Here is a 10458-nt window from a genome sequence, read left to right as displayed (position 1 = left end):
AATCTGGCTTTCCCATTGACTTTGTTGTCAGAAGATTGCAAAACAGGATCACATGACCCGGGAAGCTGCAACAGTGATAAATATGAGTCAGTTGTCAAGTGCCTGAATTTTGATCACATGACCGTGGGAAAGCTGCAATGATCCTAAGTGTGAAAAACTGTCAGGAACCCATTTTGTCCTGCTGTTGTAACTTCAAACAGCCACTAAATGAACTGTGGTTAGTCAAGGACTACCTGTAATTACCTTATCATCTTCAGCCGTCTTCTTACTACCCTCTCTATGAAATATTAGGGAAAGCTTTGTTCCTTTTATTTAGTTATTTAGACCATCATTTACTATTTGGTCATTTCTTATTATGTGGATAAATGCAAGCGAGCTCATGTCCTGCAGACATATTTAGTCAAGGTCCATGGAAAAATAAAATGTGCATATTTTTTGTACTTGTTGGCCAATGGCTAGGGATGACATAGATATATTTTGATTACCAGTTAGTATGTCTGTGTATTCATATCATTTAGGGTATTGTGAGAAAATATAAAATATTTCATTACCACAGTGAATGGATTACCTGGATATAAACATGTTGAAGGTCTTTGCTTCTGGTTTGTAACTACATTATCTGAATTGGTTATTATATTGGCAAGGGTCTAACTTTTCCTTGGCTTTGTTACAGATTGTCATAGCAATGTTCATATGGCAGAGTAGCATAGAGAATTTGAATCTTATATTGCTTCATTGCATTGCTGTAGGAAATAAGAACTGTTTGCTTTGATTTGTTGAATTAATAAAATTTATCACTGGCAATGGAATTTACTTTCAGTAGAAATACCTAGGATTATAGCCTTTTTACTGTGTAAAATTGTGCTTCTGGGTACATTTTACCATGATATTTCCCACTGAGCTTTGCAACTAAAATCATATTTTTATGTTACATTTTATAGAAAGATAAGTAGCTGTTGTTGTTTTTTAATTCAGGCATTTCAATTTGTAATTGATCTCGGAACAAGAAAAAGAAGCAAAAAGTGAGGGAAGGAAAAATAAATAATGTGTAGGAAGAAGTGATGAAATAAACAAGTAGAGCCATAGAGTGAGGCAAAAGAACATGTGGAAAAAGAGCTGGCAAACCTAGTTTGTTAGAACTTACTTTAAGAGTTTATTTCCAATAGTGATGGAACTTGAACTAGAATTCGAACATTGAAACTTAATGTTAAATAACTGTGATCTTTTCAAAGGGCATTCCTTTCACCACTTCACAGTATCCTTAAAGGTAAAGGTTCCCCTTGCACATATGTGATAATCGTTCCCAACTCTAGAGGGCAGTGTTCATCTCCGTTTCAAAGCCGAAGAGCCAGCGCTGTCCGAAGATGTCTCTGTGGTCATGTGGCCAACCTGACTAAATGCCAAAGGCACACGGAACGCTGTTACCTTCACAACAAAGTGGTCCCTATTTTTCTATTTGCATTTTTACATGCTTTCAAACTGCTAGTTTGGTAGAAGTTGGGACAAGTAACAGGAGCTCACTCCATTACACAGCACTAGGGATTCGAACTATCGAATTGTTGACATTTTTGATTGACGAGCTCAGCGTCTTAGCCACTGAGCCACCGAGTCCATCTATAGCAGGGGTGGGTTGCTGCCAGTGTTACTGCTGGTTTGCTACATGTGTGCGCAGTTGCCTGTAAATTATTCTGTGCATGCACAGAACATTAAAAACGGAGTACTGCAATGGCAAGGGTGACTGGGAACTGGTTTGGGTGTGTGTGGCCAGCCTGCCGTCCCTACCAGTTCAGTGACCCAGTCCCAGTTTCTACTACTGGTTCACCCAAACTGGTAGCAACCCACCTCTGCTCTACAGTATCCATATATATAAAAGGCATGATGATAAGTCTTGCAATTCAAGATCTGCCCAATACAAATCCACTTTAAGTCTAGACAGCAACTTCACAATATTCCTTATTATGGTAAATTGCATTGCATTTCTGTTTAGACGATAGTGAACTTTCCAAATTATCCTCTCTCGTTATAAATCATCATGTCCAGATTTTATGAAAACAACCATTCTGTTTTGTCTTCTTTCTGGGATGAATGGTAAGTAGTCATCTTAAAACAAAATATTATGCATTAGAAACTGTAACTTGCTAGACTTCAGCCTTGTGGATTATGCAGTAGTAAGAATAAAAAAACTCAGGAATAATTCCTATGCTTTTCCATATTAAGCCAGTAAAGCAGCATTGTTCAGAAGTCTTGGCAGCTTTAAGATATATGGACTTCAACTCTCAGAATTCCCCAGGCATCATACTGCCTGAAGACTGTGGCTTCCAGAATTGCTAACCAATAAGAAATTGCCAACTACAATCTAAACTGCTTTAAACCCCTTCAGATTCTGCCTCAGAGGGTTCATACCTTTACCTTATAAGAGGAGACTTTGTTGTACTGGCTATGCTGGCTGTCCTCAGTTAAAGACAGTTATAGGCAGTGGTGGGTTGCCAATTTTTTTTACTACGAGTTTGGGCGAGCACCCATGTGTGTTCCCAGTGGGTGCAGCCTCCCACTGCTGCTACTACCGGTTTGCCTGATCTGGCCCAATCTGAGAGCAACCCACCTCTGGTTACAGGGTTTCCTCTTCTTCTTTTAAATAAATGCAATACTATAAAGGCATAGGATGACCCAAAGGATGTTTAAAAAATAACACACCCATTTAAAAAAAATATATTATGTTTTATTTGGCACAGCTAGGAACAAACATTGGAATTCTTATTGTAAGCCAAATAAATGATTTTTAGGATTTCGACAACATTTGAAATAAATTGTTCTGGGTGAAATTTGGTGTGGATGGCGATGTTCTGTGAAATCAGTGTGTAATGCCATCCTACCACTAGGCTGAATAAACTGAGATTTAATACAAAGTGTCTATTTTACACTGGTTGTTCTTAGTTTGTTGCAGTAGAAGAATATGAGACAAACATTTCCCAACTAAAGAAAAAGGAGAAATACAGAATAAAATAGTGCTTACAAGTATCTCTACCAGATACTTGGAAAGAGTATGTCAGGACTCCGATGACAGGAGAAGATAATAAAAAATATAGATTTTAATTTTAATTGCTTAATTCTGCCACATAAATCTATGTTTAGAAAACTTGGCATGTGTGAGTGCATATGTCTATGTGGGAAGGAGAGGTCTGTACCTAAGTGTTACAGCTATTAAAAGAGTAAATATCTACTGCTGTGTATGTTTATCTCATTAGTACAAATAAAGAATACAACTACTTACAGATAATAGTATGAAATTTAATGTGTGTTTGCATGCATGTGTTTCAGTGCACTAACTATTTTTAGATGGTTTCCTAGACATATAGGAAATTTGCCAGCTTTGTTTATTTTAAAAAACATTATTTTATGCCGAGAAAAATAAAAGGAAACTTTCAACTCACTGTCATGTATTAACTTTTTCTATCAAAATGGAGCAAAAGAAATATGGTGTTTATATAAGGTGGCCATTTGTATTTCATTGTTTTAACCCAATGGGTTGATCACATGTTTACACATGGCAGTGTGTAGTAGGCAAGAGAGCTTAGACTGCCCCATCTATGTATGTCAATCTGCAGAACTAGACAGTGTAATCAAATGAGAAGATATGAATGAATGGGTCATCAGATCATAGGTTCTTCATATAGTGAGAGAAAAGCAAATGAGTGATAAAGCCACTGGGAAATAAGTGAACTACTTCATTAAAAAAATAAATAAACTGTTTTCTTGGTAATACACTCTTCCCCTTCTCTCCTTGTTCTATGAGGATAAACACTGGTTGTAATCATATGGCATACTAAATCATGACCTATCCGGAACTCGCTTGCTCACCCCACCAATTTCCTCTTTCTCTGGTGTTTGTTTTCTTCTTTAGATTAAATACATTTTGTAGCATTGTTGAGATTCGTCTGACTATGTTGTATCTGTTCTTCATGTAGAACTTCATGTAGAACTGATAGGTGTCGGATAGCATATAGTATCGCTCAGATCCGGAGCGGATGGACCCCCTTCAGTGGACCAGAAGAGCCGCCAACAGTGAGACTTGTGAGACTTGTGAGACCACTCTGGGAGGAGTTTGCGTCTGTTGCCCCCGAGGATTTGGATAGATTGCGTGGACGGCTGCGACCGACCACATGTTTAATGGACCCGTGTCCCTCCTGGTTGGTACTGGCATCCTGGGAAGTGACACGAGGCTGGCTACTGGGCCTGGTGAACGCCTCTTTGAGCGAGGGGTCCTTTCCTGCCGCCTTGAAAGAGGCGGTGGTGAGGCCCTTACTCAAGAGGCCTTCCCTTGACCCGATGGAGCTAGCTAATTATCGTCCAGTCTCCAACCTTCCCTTTTTAGCGAAGGTTGTAGAGAATGTGGTGGCACAGCAGTTTCCACGACACCTTGAGGAATCCGAATATCTAGACCCACGCCAGTCCGGCTTCCGGCCCGGACACAGCACGGAGACGGCCTTGGTCGCGTTGGTCGATGATCTCTGGAGGGCCAGAGATAGGGGTTGTTCCTCTATCCTGGTCCTATTAGATCTCTCGGCGGCTTTTGATACCATCGACCATGGTATCCTATTGCGCCGGCTGGGGGGGATGGGAGTTGGAGGCACCGTTTTGCGGTGGTTTGGCTCCTACCTCTCCGACCGGATGCAATGTGTGTTGGCAGGGGGGCAGAGGTCGACTCCGAGGCCACTCACTTGTGGGGTGCCTCAGGGGTCGGTCCTCTCGCCCCTTCTGTTCAACGCATATGTGAAGCCGCTGGGGGAGATCATCCGTGGTTTTGGGGTGGAGTATCATCTGTACGCTGACGATACGCAGCTGTACATTTCCACCCTAGACCACCCCAACGAGGCTGTCGAGGTGATGACCCGGTGTTTGGAAGCCGTCGGGGTCTGGATGGGGGACAACAGACTCAAGCTCAACCCCTCCAAGACTGAGTGGCTGTGGCTACCGGCAACCCGGTTCAGTCAGTTGATTCCATCGCTGACCATAGGGGGCGAGCAATTGCCCCCTGTGGAACGGGCGCGCAATTTGGGCGTCCTCCTAGATGCCCAGCTGTCAATGGATGACCATGTGGCAGCCGTGGCAAGGGGGGCGTTCCACCAGGTTCGCCTGGTGCGCCAATTGCGCCCCCTACTGGACCGGGATGCCCTACGCACGGTCACTCATGCACTGGTGACATCTCGACTGGACTACTGCAATGCCCTCTACATGGGGCTGCCCTTGGGACGCGCTCGAAGACTGCAGCTAGTCCAGAACGCAGCCGCGCGGGCTATTTTTGGGAGTACTAGGTACTCCCACGTAACACCGCTCCTGTGCGAGCTGCACTGGCTGCCTGTGGTCTTTCGGGTGCGTTTCAAGGTGTTAATCACCATCTTTAAAGCGCTCCATGGCTCAGGACCTAGGTACTTGCGGGATCGCATCCTACCACACACTTCCCTGCGACCGATTCGCTCTCACAGGGAGGGGCTCCTCCGGGTGCCGTCCACTTGGCAGTGCCAACGGGCAACACCTAGGAGTAGAGCCTTCTCTGTGATGGGCCCAACCCTCTGGAATGACCTCCCCCGCGATATCAGAACCACCACCTTTCTCTCCTTTCAACGAAAACTGAAGACTCACCTGTTCCGTTTAGCCGGCCTGGACCATTCATAACCTTATTATACCTCTTGGCAGATATATTTTTAACTGGGTAATTTTAATTGGGTATTTTTTAGGATTGTTTATATACTGTTTTTTATCTGCTTTACCTGTACAGTGTTGTATTGCCTCCTCTTCTATGTTTTTATGTTTCCATGTTTGTAGTCTATTTTATCTATTTCACTTGACTGTACACCGCCCCGAGTCCCTTTGGGGAGAGGGGGCGGTATAAAAATCAAAATAAAAGGTAAAGGTAAAGGTTATGTGATTAACCATACAGATTAAGATAAAAACTCAGTTGATAAAGAAAACTGACCAAACAGGACTAATTCATTGGTTAAATCATTACATTGAAAAGGTGGATTGGCAGTGGAGAGGACCAAGGTGGGTTGAGAAAAGTTTCCTCATGCTTTATCTATCAGGCAATTTTCAATCATTCCTATTGGAGTATCAGACAACTGTAGGAATAAGAAGCTGATTGACAAAAGTACATTTGGTAGAGCATGTAGCATTTCCCGAGGTTTGAAGGGTCCTTGGTTTTTTCTGAGCTTGGTTCTTTTCTTGCATTATACAAACTAGGTGACATCATCAGTGCTAGTAAGGAGTGCTGTTTGCTCTCAGTTTATATTCTAATGTTCATAATGTTGAACGTGATGTGTAGTCAAGTGGTGAAGTGACCACAGGGGCACTTTACATAAAGACTGTGTTGCTGTGAATCTGAACAGTCCACAATTTCTAATACTTCAAGTAGCAGCTGTGTTCTGTCTTTCAGTCCATAATACAACAATTAAAAAATCCCATTTCAGATCAAATTACTTATAAACATGCATGATCTCATATACACTGTCATACAGGGTCCTATCCACCAATGCATCAGCATCTTATAGTGATTATTATATTAGCATATTCACATCTGCTTGCCTTTTACAAACACAGCATGCACTACACAGGAGAACATAGGAAACAGCTTGATGCTGGGTGAGATCATTTCTTTATCTAGTCCATTATAGGGAGCGCCAGTAATTTTCCTGGGTTTCTTCCAATCATTTCGCAGTTGCATCTAAACATTTATAATGATTAACATGAGAATATGTTTAGAAATATTTCTATTGAACTTGGAATTTTGCACGTAATAAAATTCTTCTGCCACTGATGTATGAGCCCCAAAATGAGGATCATATTAGATTTGTGGAGAGCAGATTGACTTACAGTTTCTTATCTAACAGGATAACTTGCAAGTTTATATTTCCTCATGAATTAAAAAAAATGATATTGTGGCATAAAAGTGTACAGCAGTGAAAAGGACACTCTAGATTTAACATGTATTGGCCAGGCATAAACAATCAGACTGAACAATTCATAGCAAATTGTTGACATGCCAATTACTTCAAGGCACCAATATGAGAGAATCGATGCTTTCTTGTGAAATGCATGCAATTCATGCAATCCTAGGCTGCATTAATAGAGGGATAGCATCAAGATCACGTGACATATTAGTATCAATTTACAAAGCCTTAGTATGACCATACTTGGAATATAGCATCCAGTTTTGGTCACCCCAATGTAAAAAAAAAAAAAAAAAAAAACATGTTGATATTTTGGAAATGGGGCAGAGAGGAGCAACAAATACAGTTAGGGGGCTGAAGGCTAAAAGCTATGAAGAACAATTACAGGAATTGGATATGTCAGTGAAAAGAAGAACTAGGGGGGACACCATAGCAGTCTTTTAATACTTGAGGAGCTGCCACAAAGATGAGGGGATCACTCTATTTTCCAAAGCACCAGAGTACAAGACAATGGGTGGAAACTAATCAGAGTACAAGACAATGGGTGGAAACTAATCAAGGAGAGAAGCAATCTAGAACTAAGGAGAAATTTTCTTACAGTGGGAACAATCAACCAGTGGAATGGTTTGCCTTCAGAAGTTGTGGGTGAACCAACACTGGAGGCTTTCAAAAAGAAGCTATTTGCCTGAAATGGTATGAGGTCTCTCGCTTGAGCAGGGAGTTGAACCAGATGCTGGATTGGAGGAAACATCCTCTACTGTGATTATTGCCACGTTAATGCCTAATTGTATAATTTGAAATTTCAAATCATCTTGTTTGTGACCGCATACCTTTTGAAAGCCAAATGAAAGAATTTGCAAGGCAAGCAGTTCAGGAACTGGATCATAACTTTATCCTGTGCCCTGGGCTTATGCCTATTTCTGCTTGCTGTCACTCTCACCTTAGTCATTTTCTCAGTGGAGTATTGAAACATGATCTACATGGAGCTGCCCTTGAAGACCATCAAATAGCTATAATTGGTCCAGCTTGGACATGCCTCAGGTCCTTTTCTTGAAATAATGTCATTTGATGGCAACCAGGCGATGTGTCTTTTCTCTTGCAGTATCCAGAATAATCTTCCTCCCATCCACCCCAACAGATAGTTGGTGCTGATAATCCTGACCTTCAGAAAACCAGTAAAAACTTATTTTATTGTTTTCCTTAGACGTAGGCATCAGATTCAAGATGATAGGAAGAGTTATGAATGTGAGCCTCTGATTTGTTTGCACTTTAATTAGATTTATTATCAAGCAGAAAATGTGGCTGTGATAGTGAAACTGATACTGAAAAAGGTGCCATTGTTTGGCATCCATCCATACCTTGAAATATTTTACTTGAGGAATACCCTCGTGACAAGGCTTCCTTTTGCTCTCTCATTACTGTAAATAGGAAGATGGTTGAAAACATTCTTCCTGTAGCAACAACTTATTTGTCTCCTGAGATTCCAAGAGAGTATATTCTCCTTTAATCTGACAGCAATGTTGCAAAAGAAGCAAAATGACAAAGGTATGTTGTTGTTTTTCTGTCAGCCCTTCATGGTAGTTCAGACTGGAAACATCAACCATGAGGACTAGCACTGCCTTTATTGTAAGGTTCATTGTAACCAAATATTGAAAGACTGAAAGTACATCTCTCTCACTCACCTTTCCAATTAAATAAATTTTAATTTAAAGTTATTGAGTTATTGAGTAAAGTTAAAGAGGGTTGTTTCTGACAACCCCGGGCCCAGGGAAGGGGCGGTGGGGTGGCAGTAATTATTCGGGAGGACTTAGAGCTGAGGGAGTCTACTGTGCCACAGACGTCCGGATGTGAATCCCTTGTTGTGAAATGGGGCCCTGGGAGACAGTTGGGCCTGCTGATAGTATACCTGGCTCCTCGCTATACATCAGCGGCCCTGCCCGAACTCCTCGAGCTGATCGCATCGGTGACGGTTGAGACCCCCAAACTTTTAGTGATGGGGGATTTTAACCTGCCATCGATGGGAGAAGCATCAGAGGGGGTTCGGGAGTTCATGGCTTCCATGACAGCCATGGACCTGACTCAAATGATTCAGGGCCCGACACATGAGGGAGGACACACTCTGGACCTTGTTTTTGTCTCTGGCCAGTGGCTGAGTGATCTGGGAGGAGGGGACTTAACCATCACTCCCCTGTCATGGTCGGATCACTCACTCCTTCGTCTTGACTTCCCTGGTGCTACCTCCCGCTGCGGGGAGGCGGAACCGGAAAGTACCAGATGATTCTGCCCCAGGCGCCTGATGGAACCTGATAGGTTCCAGATGGAGCTTGGGCCACCTCCTGTAACCTTGACCCGCCCCCGGGTAGAGGACCTGGTGGTCGCGTGGAATAATGCGACTACCGGGGCCTTGAACCGGGTGGCGCCTTTGCGGCCTCTCCGGCGGCAACGATCCACCCTGGCCCCTTGGTTTACCGAGGAACTAAGGGTGATGAAATGCCGCAAGAGACGTCTAGAGAGTCGTTGGAGATCCTCTCGCTCCGAATTTGATCGAACACAGGCACGAGCCCATTTAAGGACGTACCTTGTGGCATTGAGAGTGGCCAAATGCCAATATTGTGCCACTCTCATTGCATCCGCGGAGAACCGCCCTGCCGCCCTGTTTCGGGTGTCCCGCTCCCTCTTGTTTCAGAGGCCGCGGGAGGCCCCTCTACAGGGCAGGGCAGAGGAATTTGGTAAATATCTGCAGGATAAAATCGCTCAAATCCGGAGGGATTGGGTCCCTGTCAGTGGTCCAATGGAGACGTCCATGGCGAGTCTTGAGGAATCGATCTGGGAGGAGTTTGACTTGGTTGCCATTGAGGATTTGGACAGAATGCGTGGACGACTGCGACCCACCACATGTTTATTGGACCCGTGCCCCTCCTGGCTTGTACTGGCATCCTGGGAGGTTACACGAGACTGGCTCCTGGGCCTAGTGAATGCTTCGTTGAGCGAGGGGTCTCTCCCGGCCGCCTTGAAAGAGGCGGTGGTGAGACCCTTGCTCAAGAAGCCTTCCCTGGACCCTTTGGAGCTGGCCAATTATCGTCCTGTCTCCAACCTTCCCTTTTTGGCGAAGGTTGTAGAGAGTGTGGTGGCCTACCAGTTTCCACGTCATCTGGAGGAAAATGATTATCTAGACCCGCGCCAGTCCTGCTTCCGCCCCGGTCACAGCACGGAGACGGCCTTGGTCGCGTTGGTGGATGATCTCTGGAGGGCCAGAGATAGAGGTTGTTCCTCTATCCTGGTCCTATTAGACCTCTTGGCGGCTTTTGATACCATCGACCATGGTATCCTGCTGCGCCGGCTGGAGGGGTTGGGGGTCCGGGGCACCGTTTTGCGGTGGTTCGGCTCCTACCTTTCTGGCCGGACGCAGCGTGTGTTGGCAGGAGAAGAGAGGTCGACCCTACGCCCCCTTACTTGTGGGGTGCCACAGGGGTCGGTCCTCTCGCCACTCCTGTTCAACACATATATGAAGCCG

The sequence above is a fragment of the Natrix helvetica genome, assembly GCF_964273705.1.
Source record: "Natrix helvetica genome assembly, chromosome: 4".
In the NCBI taxonomy this organism is placed as follows: Eukaryota; Metazoa; Chordata; class Lepidosauria; order Squamata; family Natricidae; genus Natrix; species Natrix helvetica.
Note: the sequence above shows the minus strand (reverse complement) of the source record.